Raw genomic sequence first — 20,047 nt, 5'->3', positions numbered from 1 at the left:
AACTCCATTTAGCCCATTTGTTCAGCATTGTCCCAGAGATCCAACTTACCATATGTCCTTTGACAAGGCTGTAGAGACATGGCAGAAACCTAAAGAGCTCCTCTCCCCAGTAAAGGAGCATCAAAGACTGAGCTTTTAAAAGACAAAATGTACAGAGCACATCAGCTGCAGCCCTGGTCATCACATCCCCACTCAACATCCTACTCACAGGTGAGCCAGGAGACCTCTGTTCCAGGAAGTGAAATATTTTCCATCTGGATAGCAAATTTGCAGCTACTTCTGTAGTCTAATCTTAGCAGCAATAACAACAGTACAATAATTTTATTAAAGCTATTTGGAAAAGTTACCCTACTTAGAATCTTTATGGGGAGAAAAAACTGGATCATTGCAAGAGGAAATGAATTATTGATATTTTTTGTTTTAGTTTCAAGTGTGAATAGTTTCAGTTAATTCATTGCCCAGCAATTTGTGTGTAGCTTTTTTTAAAAGAGATTTTTGAGATACAGTTTACATACCATAAAATTCAACGATTTTACAGTTTTCTGAGTTCTGGTAAATTTAAGTTGTGTAGCCATCACCAAATTCAAATTTTAGAACACTTATATCATCCCAGAAAGTTTTCTTGTTCCCCTTTCAGTCAGTCTCAGCACTTCACTGCTGCAGCCCCTGACAACCAGTAATCTGCTTTCTGTTGGTATAATTTTGCCTTTTCTAGAATTTAAATTCTAATGGATTCATACAGTATCTATGTATAATCTTATGTGTCTACATAGCATGATGATTTTGAGATTTATCCATGTTGCTATGTATCAGTAGTTCATTCCTCTTCAGTGTTGCATAGAAAATACCACATTTGTTTATTCATTTACCAGTTGACATACATTTGGGTTGTTGCCAGTTTGGAGATATTATGAATAGAGGTGCTTTAAATATTCATGCACAAGTCTTTGTATGGACTTATGTCTTAATTTATCTTGGGTAGATATATAGAGATGGGATTGCCAGGTTGAATGGTCAGCATACATTTAACATTTAAAGAAAATCCCATCAACATTTTATTAGGGTTCCAGTTTCTCCATTACTTGCCAACATTTAATACTGTCATTCGTTTCAACTTAAGCTATTCTAGTGGGTGTATGATACCATCTCACTGTGGTATATTAATTTGCACTTTCTTAATCGCTATGATGTTAAGCATCTTTTTCATATGCTATTGGGCAACTCATGTATCTTTTTTTGTGAAGAGTCTGTTCATACTTCAAATATCTTGTCCATTTTAAAAAGATTTACAGAATTGCCATCTTAATATTCCAACCCATGAATATGATGTCTATTTATTTGTCATCTTTTAATTTCCCAGCAGTGTTTTGTATTTAGTATACATCTTTTGTTAAATTTTTTCCTAAGTATTTTAATATTTTGTTGTTACTGTGAATAGGATTTTTAAATTTTATTATCAGATGGTTCTTTGATGTCTCTTTGAAGTATAGTCCATTTTATATGATATTTTATTCTTCATTCTTGCTAAATTCACTTATTAGTTCTAGATTCCTTAGGATTTTCTATGTCTGTGGTCATATCATCTGCAGATGAAGGCAGTTTTACTCCTTTCCAGTCCTTACACCTGTTACTTCTTTTTCTTGCATTACTGCGCTGGTTAGGACTTTCAGCATAATATTTTAATAGAAGGGTTAAGAATAAACTTCCTTGCCTTTGCCTTGATCTTAGGTAGAAAGCATTCAGTCTTTCAAAATAAGTATGATTTAGCTGTAGATTTTTCATAGCTGTCCCCAACCTCCACCCCTCACCCTGACAAATTTTAATAGTTGTAGCTGTTGAATACATCCTAGGAACACACAGGAAATGTTCAAATACATTCCTCCCAAAGAGATGATACAGCCCATGATGAGCTACCATGTGGCCTAAAGAAAAGGCCATCAAAGCTGTGTTTGAGTTTTGCCATCCCATGGATTCATTTATGTTTACAGTTGAAGCGTATTTCCTTAGTTCACAGTCATAGTAATGTGGGGAAAGCCTGTGAACTGAGGGTACTCCTCTCTTTCTCAAACCAGTTCATAACAGACATCTAAGGTGCTATTCTGGGTTATTCTCATGCTTGGAAATGCTTGGTTTGAATTATATGCTTCTACTACAAGTCAAAATCACAAAAATTTGTGGGTAGATAGATAATAGAATTAATACCACCAGCATTAGAGGAGCCTTAGCAATCATTTAGTCCAACCCCATTTTTTAATAAATGAGACTGGAACCAGAAAGGTTGACACTAGCCTCAGATCACACCTGTATGTTAAATGTTGGCATTTCATGTAGCCTTTGATCTAAAACTCAGGGACTGCTGAAGAGTTTATGACCTATGTGACTACTTGTGCAGTGCCCTCTGCTCCTGTCATCATAGATTTCAGCCCCACAACTGCGGCTCCTCATCACTTATTCTTGCCCATTCTCCCTGGACATCTGCTCTGTCGTCACCACTGAACCCTGCTTCTCTATTTGCTGGTCTCCACTGAACCCAGCTTCTCTCTCCTTATTCCTCCAAATTAATATACCTGACTCTTTTAACCTCCTCTTAGTTTGGTTTGCAAAAACTTGCTCAGGATTTGGGGTTCTTGGATGATCCCTTGCAGCAAAATATCACCAAATAGGACCAGTTGTGGTAAAAATAAATTAGTTCATTTTAGTCAAAATAATGGATTTTTAATTTTTTCTGTTTCAAATTGATAACAAATTGTTCAGTTTTGCTAAAGAAGTGTCCTTTCTAGGGTCTTTAATATGTGTTCAGTACATTTGTAGTAGGTAAGTATCTGCTACTAGGTGCCCTCAGTCTTCCTAATGGATTCTTCCTGTGTGAGATTCCTTCTTAAGCCGTGCTTCTTGGAGAGAGTGGGCTTCAGAGTTCCTGGGTAGGGGCATGCTGCTGCTTAGGAAGTAGAAATGAGGTCGCTCAGGTAATTCTAATATGCTCCAAAGTTTGATATACTGCCTGCACACTTAATAGCTCATTTTTTTATGGGAACCACAAAGGTTAATTTAAGACCAAATAGAATTACTAGAAATTTCAAATGAGCTGATGTACATCATAGAGGTTTTATATCAGATCTAATCAACTGTTCTTTCATTTAGAGATACACATCTTCTGAGTGTTTAACACATGCTTTATTCCACTGTCTCCTGTCCCCTGCTAGATTCTAAAATCCTTTAAAACTACATGTTGTTCTATAGCTTCCCACAGCCTCTGTTAAGAGTATGTGGATTGGTGGTATGTTGGTGGGGTCACAGGGAAGACAGTGTAGCACAGAGAAGACAAGTAGTGACTCTGTGGCATCTTACTGCACTGTTGGACAGTGACTTCAGTGGGGTATGGGGGGGACTTGATAATATGGGTGAATGTAGTAAACACAATGTTTTTCGTGTGGAACCTTCATAAGAGTGTATATCAATGATACCTTAATTTAAAAAATTAATTAATTAAAAAATAGAGTATGTGGCTTGGTCTGAGTACCCAGTCAGTGCTAATAACTTATAAGAAAAAATTTGAAATCAGACAAATGTGGTGTTCTGGTGAGCCTGCTGGCTATCTTTAGGGGAATTCCCTTTTGTAGTTGTAGTTGAAGGCAGGCCCAAGCAGGTGAGTTGGGAGAATGTCTGGGCCTGTCTCTAGGTAAGTTTTTGAAGCCAGGGTACACTTGCAGTCTGAGGATTTCCCAATGGAATATTTAACTGAAGGAATAAGTCTAGATAGAGAACCTTAGCATTATTTATTTTTACATACTTTTATCTGCCTTGAATTTTTGTCGGTAGAAGGGGAAAAATATAGACAAGACATGTATTATCAGATAGGGTAGCATTGCTTGTTTGGTCTAATTAAAATTATTTGATAAGCTTGTGGTTTAATTAAATACTCAACTGTGGGATGGGTGTGTTTGCATAACTAAAACCTGCGATTCATCTTGCACATGAATAGGTGGGTTATTTGGAGGTCACAGAGACTACCAGTTGTGTGTAACCACATTGGTCTCTCATTCCTGCCTAACAAATCTGGTAGTCTGAGTAGAGGCCAAGCCCATAACTGACTTAGAAGTTACCGATAACAAATCATCTTTGAGCTCATTCTTCAGGTATCTGAATGCAGTGGCTTTGGCTTTCCAGCACCCCTTTTCCTCCAGGAGCAGGTCCATTCACAGGGACTAACGAACGAGTGTGGGGCTATCAGCACAGGAATGCCAGACTAGGCTCAGTGTTTATTTCCACAGTTTTCTTCATTGGAGGCTTCTTCATTGGAGGCCCTCAAGAAATTTGGGTGTCTTTTTTAACAAAATCTTTCTTTACCTGCTCATCTTCTGAGGCTGCTCAAAGTCTCCTCTCCTGTGGAGTCCATGGTTGGCTTCTGTTGCTATATTTCTCAGGAAAGATTAAAGTTGCCCATCTGTATGTCTGTCCTGCCTTCCAGACCATAAGTACTGGAGGGCAGGGACCATACTGGGTTCTGTGACAGTTCTCAACTCCTACTGAAGAACCTAGTATGCAAATAGTACATAGTAAGCATTTCACTGAATGAATGAACCCTGTACCATTACAGTTGTGCTCCTCTAGGTGAAGGGAAAAGAACAGCTTCACTGAGCACCTACTGTATACTGGATGCCTGCACCTGTGTTACAGCATTTGGCCCTTATAAAAGCGTTATTGGACAAATGATACTCCATTTTTAGCGCTGAAAGTTCTCAGGCTTTGAAGTTAAATAACTCAGAAATATTAAGAGGGCTGCTGGCATTGGAGCCCAGGTCTGTTGAGCTCTGAGAATCCCACAACTTGTTCGTGTTCCCAAACTTGCCCATGTGCCCTAAACACTGAAGAGGTATGACTGTAGCATGAGTTGCCTATTTTTCAGCCACATAGATCTTAGCCAATTCCTTACACACTTCCCCTTTTCACATAACATTTTATTGACCTCTGAATGGTAAAAATTTCTGAGACCTGCTGTGTGATGATGTTACTGGTGCACTGTTGTATTCCACATGCCCCTTGTCCTTCCACCTAGGTAAGGTTCTTCTGGCGGACAGGGTATACAGCATTGCCACCTTTTTGTTTCCACTGCTCCTGGGTAATATGAGATGCAGTGGCCCTTGACTCTTATATTGATGTGTACATTCCATTTGCTCCTGAGTGCCAATGCATGTCCTCATTTCCCTTGAAAACTTAGCTTCTCCAGGATACCTCATGCTATTGCCCTCCCCTCTGTGCCCCGATTTATTTCAGTAGCTGGGTTGTATTGATTGTATTTGCAGTCGATTCCTGGCTTTGCTGCTTGTGTCCTTCAGCTGTTTTTCTCTCTTTGTGTTTCCACCTGTCTTTAAAGGCAGGAACTATTGACTTTTTTTCCGTTTCCTTCACCCAGCATCTAGAATAGAACTCTGTAAACAGTACACAGATAACCAGTAAATACTTTGACTCCCTGAGCCTGATAGTTTCTTTCCCTTGTTGGACTGATAGTCCAGCACTGGAGCCTGAATCCTTTATTTATTAGGTGAGATTTCTCTAGCACCTTTCTTCTGAGGAGATCAGTCTCTATCAAGTTTGTTTCTGCTTTTACCAAGGTAGACCAGGGTTCTGATAAGATCATATGACAGCACTTACTCCTCAACTCTTGAGCCCTAGAGATGCAGACTCCAAGGAAAGCCTCACCACTGCAAGTCTTGCTGTCTTCTTGCTTGCATCAGCCTGAGTAAGATTGTGACAAATAGCAGTACAGGCCCTGCAGTGTTGGTCAGTTTTGTAGCCAGTGTTACAAAAAGAGAACTTGCATTTGATGGGCACTGCCATCTTTTGGAAGGAAGCTCTGGAGAAGGCCACCTTAGAGCTCAGGACACCTGCCCACTAACCAGAGCCCCATGCACAGTGTTCGTGGGTTGTAGGCTCTCACACATTGCCTGGCATCACTAGAATTGGGACACAAAACTGTTCAGTCTCTGAGACTGAAAGTCATGCTGCTATAGGGAGCTGGGTCCCTATGACAGGACTCATGAAGGCCATGAGACCCAGAGACTCAGAACAAACAGGCACTGCCCTGGAAGGGAGTAAGTGCTGAGAGCTGGTGCTCTCCTAACTAGTGGGGAGAGGGGCTGTCACACTGAAGATTTGGGTACCTGAGACTGATCGTGGAATAGTAGAGCAGCTCAGATGCCAAAGCTGCAAAGGGTCAATGAATTGGCCCTATAATTCACTGGAGAAGTGCATAAAATAATTGGGTTAGGTGGCTTCTGTAGGAAACTGCTCACCTTTCCACATCTGCTTGTTGGTACAGACATTATTCCCCTCCCTATTCAGGGTTAGGTAGGACTCAGTAGGAAGTGGAGACTCCCCTGTGGGTTTTGCAGGCAGAGGAGAGATGCACGCCTGAAAGCTGCTTGGTGTGGATACACACCAGCATCACCAAACTTGGCTTGCCCTTTAGCCCGCAGTCCAGAACACAGCCTCTGCTGTCAGATCAGGGGTTAAGACAACCAGAGCTTACTGAAGCACCTTGAGAAACTAAACAGAAAAGGGGAAAAAAAGGACAGAGAGAAGAAGGAAACAGAGGAAGACTAGAAATGTAAAGACATGGGATGAGGGTGGAAATGGAGGTGTGGTGGGGTCTGGGAAGTCCACTGGTAGTTGTGAGCTCAGGAGCATGTCGCTGCTTATTATTCCCTCATGAGATTTGAAGGGTGTTCTATTTCTCTGTTGTCACCCGTGGAGTTGTCTGGTTTATACTTTATCCCAACACAGTGCCTGGGACATATTTGGAAGGAGAGGATGGCAAAGAGTATACCCCCTTTGCTTTGGGTACCCCCTTATACATGACGATGGGGCCTTCACTAACTGTTGTACCCGTTAAAATGTACAGAGTCTGGGTGCATGAGTGGGAGACAGATGACAGTGACCTGTGGGAATTCGTCTGATGGCTCTCCTCCACTGCAGCCAACCAGCCTCGCTCCATTTATCCTCCGAGTCCTTCAGAAAAGTGCTCAGGGGCTACAGTGGAGCTAGGGCGACGTGTACCATGCAGGTGTCACATGCTCTCCTCAGGCCAGAATTTTCTGTTAAATATCAGTCAAGATACTGCTTTTGATGCTGGAGATGGGTTGTTCTTATACCATGGGGTGGAGGTGGGAGGTGATGGTCATTGAAGACATTTCCTGTGGGTGAAGAAGGTTTAGTTTAGTGGCAGCCCATTTGTGCCTTGAGGAGCTGAGCAGGCCCTCTTCCTCACTGCATTATTTTAAGGTTGACTGCTATGCAGCTGGAGGTCACTGCTCCCCACACACTCACACGTGCTTCTTTTTGAACAGTGTTGCCCAGTAGCCCCTGGGAGATGGAAGCTGTGAGTCAGCACATGGTGGAGTTTGTGCATCTTTGTGATTAATACATAAGATGACGGGTGCTCTCTAGAGCTGTGCACTGCAGTGTTACAGATTCACCGAGGAGGGAAGAAGTTCTAGATTTATAGATTAAAGGACCAGATTTGTGTTAATACTCTAGCATCAATTAAATTGCTCTTCCCTTGAACTGAATTGTTATCCCATGATTAAGTTTCCACAGAATTTGGAGTAATTGACCAAAATACCAAGGTAGAGTAGGAAATGAATGTCAGTGGGAACCTGTGTGATTATGTTCAGTTCTTCATTATCTGTACTCAGCTCATTTATGATCACAAGTTTTAGCAAAGTTTTAATTCCAGGAGAGCATCTAATGCTATCTTGGACATTTCTGGGTTGCCTCTCAGAGTGAGCTCAGTGAATATATGCTCATATTAATAATAGCAATAGAAAAGCATGATTAGGAAAGTAAACCTGCCAATGCAAACAAAAGGGAATGTATCCAAAGCCAGACAATAATATTTTTTAGATTTACCCGGGTAAGTGGAAGTAGACTGTAGCTGTGGTCCCTCCCAGGAGTGGGGGCAAGGGCACAGTCACCAGCATTAAACATTCTTTTATTGCTAGAAGTAATTTTGTTCTATTTTTAATGAGTTAAATGTTGATTCAAATTATTTGTTTATATAACCTATTTACCAATCTTCATTGAGTCCAGGGGAACATCAGGGAATAAGACCAAAAAAGTCCCTGACTGCATGGTGCTTTTATTGGGGAGAGGTGCTGTCAACAAGAAAACAGGAGCAAGTGCTGTGATGTAATAGAATGACAGAGCGTGAGGAGGGTAAGGGGTTGCTGCAGGGAGGGAGGCTAGCATCTGGGAGGAGTTGAAGGCTGAGCTGAGACATGAAAGCTTGGGAGAACCTAGCTCTCAGAGAGCGAGGAGAAAAGCATACTAGATGGAGAGTGTACGGCAGCAGCAGCAGGAACTGGGGGGGTGCAGGAACAAATGTGGCATATTTGAGGACTAGAAAGGCACCAGTGTGGTTAGAACGCAGTGCCCTAGGAGAGCAGAGGGGCAGGTGGGGACCAGATGGTGGCCAGAGGCCTCTGCAAGGAGCTAGAATTCTCTCCTACAAGTAGTGGGAAAGCATTGAAAGTTGTAAGCAAAGGAATGGCATGATATGATTTACATTTTAAAACTATCCCTCTGGGAGATAAACATAAATGCTCGTGTGTCAGAAAGATGGGAAAACTGCTGCTTATGGTGGTTGCTTTGTCTCTGGAGAGGGTAACTGAGAGAATAGGTTGGGAGACTTATTTTTTGCTGAATATTATTTTACACGAATGGAATTTCTGTTATATATTACCTATTGAAAGAGGAATTAGTTAACAAATATAAAAGGATATCTCAGGTTAGTTACCTAAAAGAAGGGAAAACAGTGCCTCTAACTGCTGAGGGGGAGAAGGCTGGAGGGCAGCAGAGCAGATGCAGGGCGGCTCACCTTGGGCTCCAGCAAGCTGTGGTGGAGGCTTGTCCTCACACATCCTAGCCCTGCTGGCCGCCTTTTCTGCTCCATCAGCATGCTGCTTTCATTCTTGCTGTAGGATATTTGCATGAGTTGGAGAGGAGGGTAGAGCTGGGTTGTCATTTAGGGGTAAATGCAACAAGACTGAGAAGTTATGGGAAAGAGAGGAATCAAGAATGAGTCCTAGATTTGGCTTGAGCAGCTGTGTGAATATGGCGTCACTCACTGAGGCAGGGAACATTACAAGGGGGCTAATACAGGATGCAGGAGGATTAAGAGTTCTATTTTGAACATGTTATAGTTGAGATTCCTGTTAGCCAATCTAGTTAGAGATATTTGTCCAGTAAGCACTTGGATATAGGAATTTGGGGTTGAGGGGAAGAATTACTGGATAGAAATATAAATTTAAGAAGCACCAACGTTTAGATTATACTTAAAGCCTTCAGTCTGGATGTGGTTACTTACAGGAGGGAATATAAAAGGAGAAAATGCAGGAGGACTACATTCTGTGGTGGTTTTTTCAAAGGCAGGCCAATAAAGGATTCCAAGGAGTAGCAACCTGTGAGGTGGGAGTAATATCAGGAGTACGATATTGCAGAAGACAAGAGAGGGAAATGCTTCACGAAGGAGGGAAGTTAGACAAATGCTGCTGAGAGGTTAGGGTTGGGATATTGGATTTGGCCACTGGCTTTTATTTGTCCCCTGAGGTTCAGATACAAGTCTGTGTATAACAGACCTCTCATCATTCACTTAGCCAAAATAGAGTGACCACACACACTGTTTTAGGCCTAGGGAATATGTGGCAATGGCAGAAGCATGTCCTTGCTTTCATGAGATCTAGTCAGGGAAACAGGCTAAATGAAAAGATTACACAGGTGACTCTATAATTACAACTATGACTAGAGATTGAAGGAGAGTCCCAGCATATAACGGGGCCCTAGCGTAGTCTAAGAGTCTAAGGTCTTCCTGAGGAAGAGCCACTGAAATGGGTGCCTGAAGAAGCAAGAATTTAGTTAGGTTAGTGTGTCTAGAACATAGAGTACAAGGGGGTGAATGACACAAGAGGAGAGAAGGTGGCAGCCAGGGTCAAGATCATGTTAAGATGGTGAGATTTATTGTAATTCTTGAGAAACCATTTAATGGTTTAATTAAAGTGTGGTTATCACAGATAGGAGTGTATGGAATTGCTTAAGCTGCAGGAGGGTGGATTTAATGTAGGCAGCCACCCAGAGGAGACTGTTGTAGCAGCTTCCACAGCAGGTACCAGTGGCTGCGGCTGGGTTGTGGCAGGAGAGATGGAAAGAAGAGAGTGAATTTGGTTTTTGAAAATAGGATCCACAGGACTTGGTAACTGAATGTGAAAAACGAAGGAAGGTACCAGTGATGACTCTAGGTTTGTGTCATGAGCCACTGGTTGCATGGCGGCCCTGTTCTTTTAGAATGGGGGGCCACTGAAGGGAAGTAGCAAGCGTTCCATTTTGGACATCTTAAGTCTGAGATATCCGAGATACCACTTTGATAATGGATACAGTGGCATGGGGCTTCAAAGAGACGTCTGGAACAAAGTGATAGATCTTAGCGTGTTAGCATATATGTAGAATTTTAAACCTTGGGAGAGAGTGTGGGGTGAGACAAAAAGAGAGTCCAGCACAGAATAATTGTAATATTTAAAGAACACTAAATGAGGAGCTTTCATTCATGGCATTTTTTATTTTATTAAGGTATCATTGACATACACTCTTAGGAAGGTTTCACAAGAAAAACAATGTGGTTATTACATTCTCCCTTATTATCGCGTCCCTCTGCTATACCCCATTGCAGTCACTGTCCATCAGTGTAGTAAGATGCATGGCGTTTTTTTTATACCCAGACTGTAGCCATTTGTTAAGTCCTCATATCTGAACCCTCTTTCATCCACTCCCCAATGAAATGGAGCTGGGCTATGAGATCAGGTCCTCCTGCCCACCCAGGTTGGAAGTATCTTGAACCCTGTCCATTCAGTGGGAGTTTTAACTATATATAGTCTATAGTCTGATTTCAAAATTGAAATTTTGTCTGTGGCTAAAACATTCTTCCGCTAGTGAATAAGGTTCTTTCTCTCCAAGGCAGGCATTTTTATTTTTCATTGCCTTTTAATTTTTTTGTTGTTGTTATCATTAATCTACAATTACATAAGAACATTATGTTTACTAGGCTCTCCCCTTCACCAAGTTCCCCCCACATACCCCATGACAGTCACTGTCCGTCAGCATAGTAAGATGTTGTGGAGTCACTACTTGTCTTCTCTGTGTCAGGGCAAGCATTTTTAAATACACTAACTTTAAAAACAGAATCAAGAAGCCAGGTATCTAGGCGTGTGGTCACCACCCACCCCTCTGTGCTCCTCCTGCCTCCCCACCACCACCACATGGATAGCAGATGTTGTGAGACTTGTGACGTTAAGGCTCAAATTTTGTGAAAATTGAGAAAAGGGTGCTTTATACTCTGTGGTCCTCAGAATGACCTTTTTTAGTTAACTGTGGTGAAAACAAGAGTCATGTAGAGAGACTTCATTCTTAAAGGCAGCCCCATGAAACAGGTGCATGTGATGCTAGCACCATTCGGGTAAAAACATAGATTGTTTGCAGAGTGTCTACAGCCTATTCCTTTCTCTCACTCATCCTTCCACTGCAGCTCCCAGCCTAACAGTCTCAGGGAAATAGACACGGTCTCTTCCACACAGTCAGTACGTGCCCAAACTTGGAAATGCACATGTTCTGCTTCTGGTTATGAGAGGCTTGCAGAATTCTCAGCCATACCTGTGGAGAAACCCTCACAGGAGCAAAGAAGCTGTTCTCTGCTGTCCTTGGAAAGTTTCCATGTCCCTTTCATGGTGTCCCTAACCAGTGAGTGCTTTCCAGGCTGCCCTGTGTAGTCTTCATATATTTAAATCAGGTTTCTCTAAAATTTGCATATCTTCAACAGAAATCTTTACTGGGCTTGTCCCTTACCATGCATTTGTAGTTGTACAATGAGGTCTGTGGAGCGTGATGGAGGGAACTAGTGCATCACGTGTTCAGAGGAAGATTTCTGCATCATTCTTCTTTGTTAGAGTAGCAGTTTCTCAAAGGAGAAGGAAGCCAGAGTCAAGACTTGAGAGGTAAAAGAGGGTACAGCAGGGAGCTCCCAGCCTTGAAGTCAAGACATGTTAGTTGGTGTAGGTGAGAGGGATGACAATTGGCAGGAAGAGCCATTCAGTAACAGCCAACCTTCCTTGAGCCGGTGCTGCATGTGCACTAGCTGTTTTCATGCCCATAACAAACCCATTTTATAGGAGATAGAACTGAGGCTCTGGAAGGTTAAATAGCTTATCCGCAGCCATGCAACTGTCAAAGCAGTGCACGTGTAACTTGAATCCAGTACTTAAGCTCCAAAATATAGGCTCTAGGCTCCTCACTGGATTACCAGCAAGAGAACTTGAGGTTGCTTTGTTAAGGGACTTGCCATAACAATGGGTGGGCTAAGCCATAGGTCTCTTCCAACTCCAGTCCGTCCTCTTTGTACTCCCATATGATCCCAGCATGTGATTGAGAGGTCCATAGAGATAAAGGGGGAGGAAGTATCCCTTCTTCTCCAAGTGTCCTGGAGAGACACACATGGCATGGCATGTATAGTCTTGATGCCTCGTGACAGCATTGACCCTTGGACATTCTGTACACTTGAATGAACTGGCTCTTGCAAGTTTGGCTTTCAGGGATGGCAGACCATGTGCCAGGAGCCTGGCAGCTGAGTTTTCCCCATGGGCGCAGACCATGTCCTTGGCAGCTCTTGGGTAGCTAGCATAGATAGCTGTGACTCCTTTTCATGCCTCTGCTACAGCTTTGGAGTTGGTTTCCTAGCAGACTTATGTATTTCGGAAGATAATCCCTTGAAGGACTAGGGACTGCTGAAAGAGAAGGCCAAACAAATCAGGAGCCTGCTGAGAGGAGGAGAAGGTCATCCAAAAAAAAAAAAAAAACAGAAGCTTCCTGTCAGTACCTTACTAGTCTAAGGCTCATAGGGAGGAAGGGGGTGGACGGAGGGGACAGAGAGGAAACCAGGTATACAGTCACCTTCTAGGGTGTTTTGAATCCCTAAAACTGCCCCAGGTACCAGGAAATTCATGCTGTCTGCTCTACTACTGAAAGGAAATGATGTTTGAAAGAGCAATTCATTATCCTGTGGCAAAAACTGCCTTGAGCCATTCTCTCTTAGTTTTAAGTATATGTTTATCTCTAAATAAAAAAGCTTAGCATACTGCAAGCCAGCCTCTTTCTCCTTGAGGGGCTAAAGGGCTTGCTCAGCAGAGGGTTTTCACAAGTCAGAGTGCTGGCACAGTCTCCCCACTGCACTTCCCACCATGCAAGGTGGCAAAAATAGGAATAGGTTTTTCCTAGGAGGAGGCAGGAATGAAGGGTGGAAAGACTTGTTCTCTGATTAGCAGGTAAAGTGAAGCTGTCGAAGTTGGATGACAGAAGGAGACATTACTGGGTGTCTTCCCAATGGGTTTCAGCCCCGGGCAAGTTCGCTATGGATTCAGTGTGACCAAAGAAAATGACAGCAAAGCGTTCTTGGGGGTGAAAGGGTTATACCCAACTTTATTTCCAGGTGGCAGGTCAGTCACTAGAATCCCATTCACTCAGAGTGAGTCTGTGTGCAGCAAGCCAGTCTCTGCCTTTGGGCCCCTCTGTCCACACAGCTGTCCCGCACAGCTGTCCCGCACAGCCGTCCTCTGGGCCTCTGTCCTCAGCACTGCTACCACTCCAGCCTCTGCTCTGCTCTCCTGCAGCCTTGCAGCCCTGCCACCATATGGCACGCAGAGCGCTGGGCAGAGCTTGTTTTATAGAGTCAATAGCCATGTATTGCCCACAGGTGTGCAATGAGCTAGTCAACCACTGCCAGGTGAGAATCCTGGCTACAGGAACTCTCATTTTATCCACACTGGGATAGGGCAGACATTGCCCACAGAGAAAAGGAATGAAGTCAGTTTTTGCAGGAATGGGGCTGTCTGGGGAGATGACAATAAAGGATACCAAGAGTGGTGAATTTTTTCTACTTGTAAAATGTGGCGTGTACAGACTGCACCCGGAGCATCCCTGTGCTGGCCCATCACACGGTCCTCTCCGCCTTTGCTCCTGACTGCTCTCTCAGAACTGCCTGCCAAGTGTACAGGCTGCCTTAGGAGTTCCCTGCACATGGCTGTGTCTTTGCTATATTTCACACTCCTTTCTGTTCTTACTTGTAGCCGTTTCTAACTGATACATTCATTGATTTAGGGTAATACAGATGGTTGATTGATTCTGTTTTAAATTTCTCAGTATGGTTTAGTGGTTTTTATTGTTGATTAGAGTGGGTTCTTCTAAATTGCAAGTTCTCCTTCCCTTTGAAAAGGGACTAAGACTGATGCCCAGCTTGGTAGTTCATTCTGGTGTTGGCTCTAGCGCCTTGGGCAGCTGACCTCTGTCCATTCATGCGTTCTCTCCCCCAGCCCAGCACGGTGTGAGCCAACTCAGTGAGCTGGGATCCAGTTCTGTTTGTTGGAGTATGATGATTTCCCTCCACCATGCAAAGCCAGGGATGGAGGAGAATGTGAAGCAGATACATTCCATTCCCAAAACATCTGCAGCTGCTTTGCTTGTGCCGTGGGCCTGATGAAGTAAAATGCATTAAGATCCTTTAATACATTTCTGTGCTGCAAGTTCTGCCTTGGGCATCAGGTCAGTCGATGTGGTGTAATCCAGGATTGCTGCTGGTGGGAGTGTAAATGGCTAATGCTTTCCAACAAGCTTCCTGTAGCCACCTGCTGTTCCCAACATGTACTTAAAAATGAGCTATGAGGTCAATTAGCTGTCTTGAGCTTTAAGAAACTTTTACCTTGCTGGAAAAATGTGATTCTTTTTTCTAACAAGCTTGCCTGGTGATTTTAGACACATGGGTCATGTATATTTGTCATTTATTTTTGAACAGACACTTTAGATAACAAGTGGTACCTATTGATGAGTTGATATTTGGAGGGGCTGTATGTTCTCAGGAAGCCCTAGGAGGTCCTTGGTAGGCCGTGTCTGCTGGGCCTTTTTGCCGAGCTGCAGGCTGGGAGGGCTGGTGGGCAGACGTGCAGGGGAAGATGTATCTGAGCACAGACAGCATGCACGCTACTCTGCCACCTTAGGCCGCACCCTTGGATCATTTTGCAGGGCCTTGGTCCCCAAGGCTTATCAGTATTTTTTGGTTCTGCTTGAACGTTTGACAATATGAAATTCAAATGAGGAAGGAAGTGTGAAACATTTCTTGAAAGTGAGGTAAAAAAAAGCCTAAGCAGCTGGAACTGAAACCGGCCCTGGTCTGTGGCTTTACTAAAACGGCCATTTTTGGTGAGCCTACAAGTTGGGGCTGGGGGTGTCTATAAGAAAACAAATGTTTAATTAAAGTTTGGAGCTGCACAGCTTTTCCAGCTTTAAATGATGCCTTTTACTCCAAGATAAGGCTGATAAGCAGCATTTCTGTCTGTCAGGGATTGTATAAAAATGTCAAGGGCTCAGACTTTGAATGTGAATTCTGGCATCACTTTGTCTCTCTCAGGAAATTCCATGGAAAAACCCCTGCCCACTCCCTAGGGTACAGAGGGAAGTGCTAACCTGGGATCTGGGACCTCAGCCAAGGGCAGGAGTATAAGGTTGGCTCCCCCACTCAGCCCTCCAGTTCCCCCCGACTTGCCTTCCACAGCCCCAATACAGTAACCATTCCCTATGGCCTGTGGGTTGGAGAGTAGTGGAGGGAAGAACACTGGCAGATGAGGCCAGATACCTGCTTCCGCTGCCCTCAGGGTGGGAGGTAGAGAGCCCTGATTCTCTCTCCTCCAGCCCTGGTCAAGGCCTCTGAGTGTTCCTCTGGTTAGTGATTGCTGCTGATTTTTATATAAGTGAGTGAAACAGGAGCTATTGTTACAACTCGCATAGCACTTACAGCCAGGTGTGAAGGTTGTGTCATCCGCGCCTAATGATGGTATTTGTGCAAATTGTTCTCAGTCCTGTTTATTTAGTCTTAAAATACCTACACTCCTCCTTGTGTAAGCAGAGGTGAGATTTAGCTGTTGATGAAGGCATCTGAATGAATTGTATGACTTTCAGATGTAGCTTTAAAAGCTGAAGGGTCAGAAGTTTGATTCTCACCATATGAGCATTATTAGAAGCCTGCTTGTTGGGCTTTTATGCGTGTTGGAAGAATGAGCATCAGTCCTGTTTTCCACTGGGAATGTGTTTTGGGGGCTATCCAACTTGAGCATCTTCAGGTCTATGTGACATGTGGCTTATTGGGGCCATAAGCCCCAATTCTGTGTCAGGGGAGCCGAGTCTGGTTGTGCATGATTCTACCTAGTGAGCGGCCTCCAGTGCCATGTCTGCCCTCCCACCAGAATCCCCCCAGGCCTCTCTGTTTATGGGCAGTAACCTGAAAGCTGCCTTCCTCATTTCTCATTCACATGGAGTCCTTTTGGAACAGAGGACTAGATAGGTCTTGAATAGTACTTTTCGGCCTGGTGCTCTAATCTTGTGCCTCTGATATGACAGTCCAGGAAGCTCCTGCTTTCCCTCCATCTCTTGCTGTCCACAACCACAGGCTTTTTGCCGGGTCCTGGGAGGAGCCCTGGGTGGCCAGCCACTGCAGCCATCCAGGCAGGCATCCTCTTCCTCCCTTCCTGATGCTGCTTACTTAGTTATAGAAGGTTTTTTTCAAACTGAGGGTACAGCTGCTGGAAACCCTGTGGAGACCTTACAGCCCAGCTCACAGGGGTCTGACTGGTATCACCTGCTGTGTTTTGGTCTCCCCACTTGTGCCTCCTCTCCCTCTTCCCATGCCCAGGATGGCCTGTCAAAAGCCAGGTAGGGGCAGGCGGAGAGGGGGCAGCCATGGAACAAAAGTGCTCACAGAGCTGCTGCTTCACCCGCCCTTTTTAATCAAGGGCTCATCCCAAATCGCTCTGCAGCACCAGCAGGCAAAGAAACGCCTGCACAAGTTCTTGAGCATTCTGTGCAGATTTACTGAAAACAACTCCAGCAGCCTTAAAGGAGTTCTGTGGCCTCCTCCTAGGCCAGTATTTATGGAAAATCAGTAATGTAGGGCTCCAAGGAGCAGGGCAGCCAGTCATGTGACAGCAGGAACAAGGGCTGAGGCGAAACCACATTAGCAGGCACATCATATTTTCAAAAACTTTTTTTGCTATGGGTGTTCTCCTCTCTTTTGGGAGGTCTGCATCCCTTTAATCATATTCTGCTCCTTCTTGCTCCTACACACTGTATGGTATCTAAAACAGATGTATATTGAAATTGGTCTTATAGTTACAACGTGTTGGACTGTGCGGCAACAAGGAGAATGAGGGTATGGATGGTATGTAGCTGAATGAGTGAGTGAGTCCAGTTTTGATATGTATAACTTTAAAATCACACACACTGCATGGTACCTGTCAGAGTCTGGGGGTTGCCTTTGAGGTTTGGGGGCAACGCAAAGAGCAAAGAAGGCAGCGAGAGTCATCATGGAGGGTGCTTAAACAGGCCACTTTATTCTGCACATAGCTGTACTTCTTATACTGCTATACTGCTAATTCATGGTCACATAAGTGTTTTAAGATGCGTATGCATGTGGCCTTCATGGCCCTTACCTAGCTCCTTTCTCATGGGTACAACAGGTTTCTCAAGGCCAGACATATCTGGGGTGAAGCAGCAGGCAGCGATCCTCATAGAACAGTAGGGGAAGGGGGTGGGGGCCTTCCCTACAGTACCCTGGGTGATAATGTTAAAGCCCATGTTGCAGGTAATGGAGCAGTTCAGTGCCTGTTGTGCTTTCAGCCCTTCTGACACTGCCTTGCTAGACCCCCTCTAGAAAAGGCCCCATTGGTTTCTGGTGAATGGTGTGGAGGATGGCCTAGCCAGGACGGAGGTGGCATATCCCGTTGTGATTTGAAACTGCCCTGCATTCATTACTGAAATTAAGAGCAGTCATCTTCCACAGCAGCCAGAACTCATCTCCTTCCATACCCACCTTGGTCTGAAAAATTCAGAGAGTAATTGAAAGTTTATGACACTTGCCCTGGTTTCTGGAAATAGATCTGTGAATACCAAGGAAAGAAGATAAAGATTTGTCCCACCTACCAGTTATTCCCATCCTCCGCCCTGTCCAGAACTGCCAGCTCCTAGCTACTGACACTGAGATGCATTCTGCCATTTGGCTGCTATGGGGAAATAATGCCTACTCAGCATTGGGACAGGCTCTCACATGTAACCTCCTCTTGGTGAGTGATCCTGACAGGAGATGGAATTGAACTTAATTTATGCCATCTACTAGCTTCAGTACAGCAACTTGGGAAATTAGCTTCTGAAATTTTCCCCCGACTTTTCCCCAGTAAATTCCAATATTGTATATTTTCATTGTTACCAGCACTGCTCCCAAAATTTAGCTGCTGTTCAGTGGTTTTCACTTTTCAAATATCAAAGCCAAATGTCAAGGTGTTTCTAACCGAGGTTGGCAGAACTTGGAAAGAGAAATAAGGTGTTTGGGACTAGATGGAGAATCCTTGAGCAGATAGAAAGAATATTGGGGAATTGATATGGTTGTCACACCCTATTTCCTTCTCCAGACAGAGCCTGGGGCTCTCAAATCCACCAAGGTGGCAGCCTCCTACCTGGTGGAAGTCAAGCTAAGCAAAGCTGGGGGGTGGGGATGTAGTGAGGACAAATCTGAAGCCTCTCCTCTCCACCCTAGTCTGCTTTTCACTAATGAGGTGTTAGACTGAGCTGGGCAAAGTAAATTTCAGGGTAATCCATTTTCTGTTAACTTTTATTCAGCCAACTGCCATTCATCAGAAGGAGAGAAGAGACCCTGGGACCTTATTCTATATCATCCCAGTATCTTGAAGAAAGGGAGGGGAAGGGACAGCAGGGGTCATTCAGCCCCTTACTATAGATGCTGATGGTACAGAAATATGTCAGGACTTGGTGACAGAGGTGGCTGCACACATTTCTGGCCACCCTAGTACTTCTGCCCCCACCCCAAGCCCCAGCCTGGTAGCAAATTCTCCCCCACCAGGTGGGCTTTGTTCCAAAAAGCTTGTTAGATAGAAGGAAGATGCATATTGAGGTCATCTATGCTTCTGCTGTGAAATCCTTTAGGAGAAAGACAACTGGTATCCAATATCTTCGAGTAATGAACTTATCAGTAAATATAACACATGAGCTCATTAATCTTAACTTTGCCTTTGGACCAAGTGGGAGCTCAGCTTCTCAGGAGACAAAAAATTCATCTCTGTTATGTTTTTTAACCTAATCCCAATTTAGAGTCAAACATATTGCCCTGTTCTCCCTGGAAAGCAGTTAATAATGTGTTTTCTTGCACAATGGATGGTCCAGACTCAGCGTGGTCACTCAGGCTCCTGGGCCACATGCACATGCCCCGTATACAGCATGAACTCAAAGCATCAGAGCAGAGCTGTGAGTGTAGGTTGAGAATATTCTGTAGGTGAATTTAGTCTTAAAAGTTAAGGCTGTTGAAACTGTTGTCTAATCCAGCAACACAGTCTTTGCTTCAACTTTGTGGTGTTCTTCTAAAGTTTACTCTCTCCACGCTTTGTCTTTGAGAAGAAAAGAAATTGAGGATGTCAAGATGGACCAGTCACAATTTACAAGGGGTGACTTCCCATTCATTCTGGTCACTGGGATCTGGGCTTAAAAGGAAGTCTTAGAAGGGATGCTCTTCATTTGGAGAATGAGTGAGGAGAGCATTGGCCTGGCAGGGCAGGTGTGAGATGCCTGCCCCAGGTGCATAGGGGATGAGGAGGTTTAGGAAAGGGTTTGGAATCACCTATAGGTTGGTCCTTTGGACCTGGTCTAGGCCCACAGAGCCTGGAGGTTTGGCCAGATAATAGCTGATGAGATGAAGTGGAGGTGAGGTGCCAGCCAGATGTCTTCCCAGCCCAGACCTTCTCTTCCCCACCTCCCTGAAGAAGAGGGCCAGACAGACCCAGGAGACATCTATCCCCCCACTGCAACCACTCATTAGCATTCCTAGAAATGGACCTGAAGTGGGAAGGGAAGGGGCCACATCCTGATGCAGCTCTGTTCCTTTTGCCCTCTGCTGATGCTC

At 44.2% G+C, this 20,047-nt stretch overlaps 1 protein-coding gene across 1 annotated transcript in view; it reads left to right on the top strand.

Moving 5' to 3' along the window:
• ZFAND3 (zinc finger AN1-type containing 3) overlaps positions 1-20,047 on the top strand; it is a 450,342-nt gene that overhangs the window by 427,056 nt on the left and 3,239 nt on the right. The window lies entirely within an intron of this gene.

The sequence above is a fragment of the Manis javanica genome, chromosome 16 (assembly GCF_040802235.1).
Source record: "Manis javanica isolate MJ-LG chromosome 16, MJ_LKY, whole genome shotgun sequence".
Classification (NCBI taxonomy): domain Eukaryota; kingdom Metazoa; phylum Chordata; class Mammalia; order Pholidota; family Manidae; genus Manis; species Manis javanica.
The sequence above is the reverse complement of the archived record's forward strand: the minus strand, read 5'-3'. Positions and strand labels throughout refer to the sequence as shown.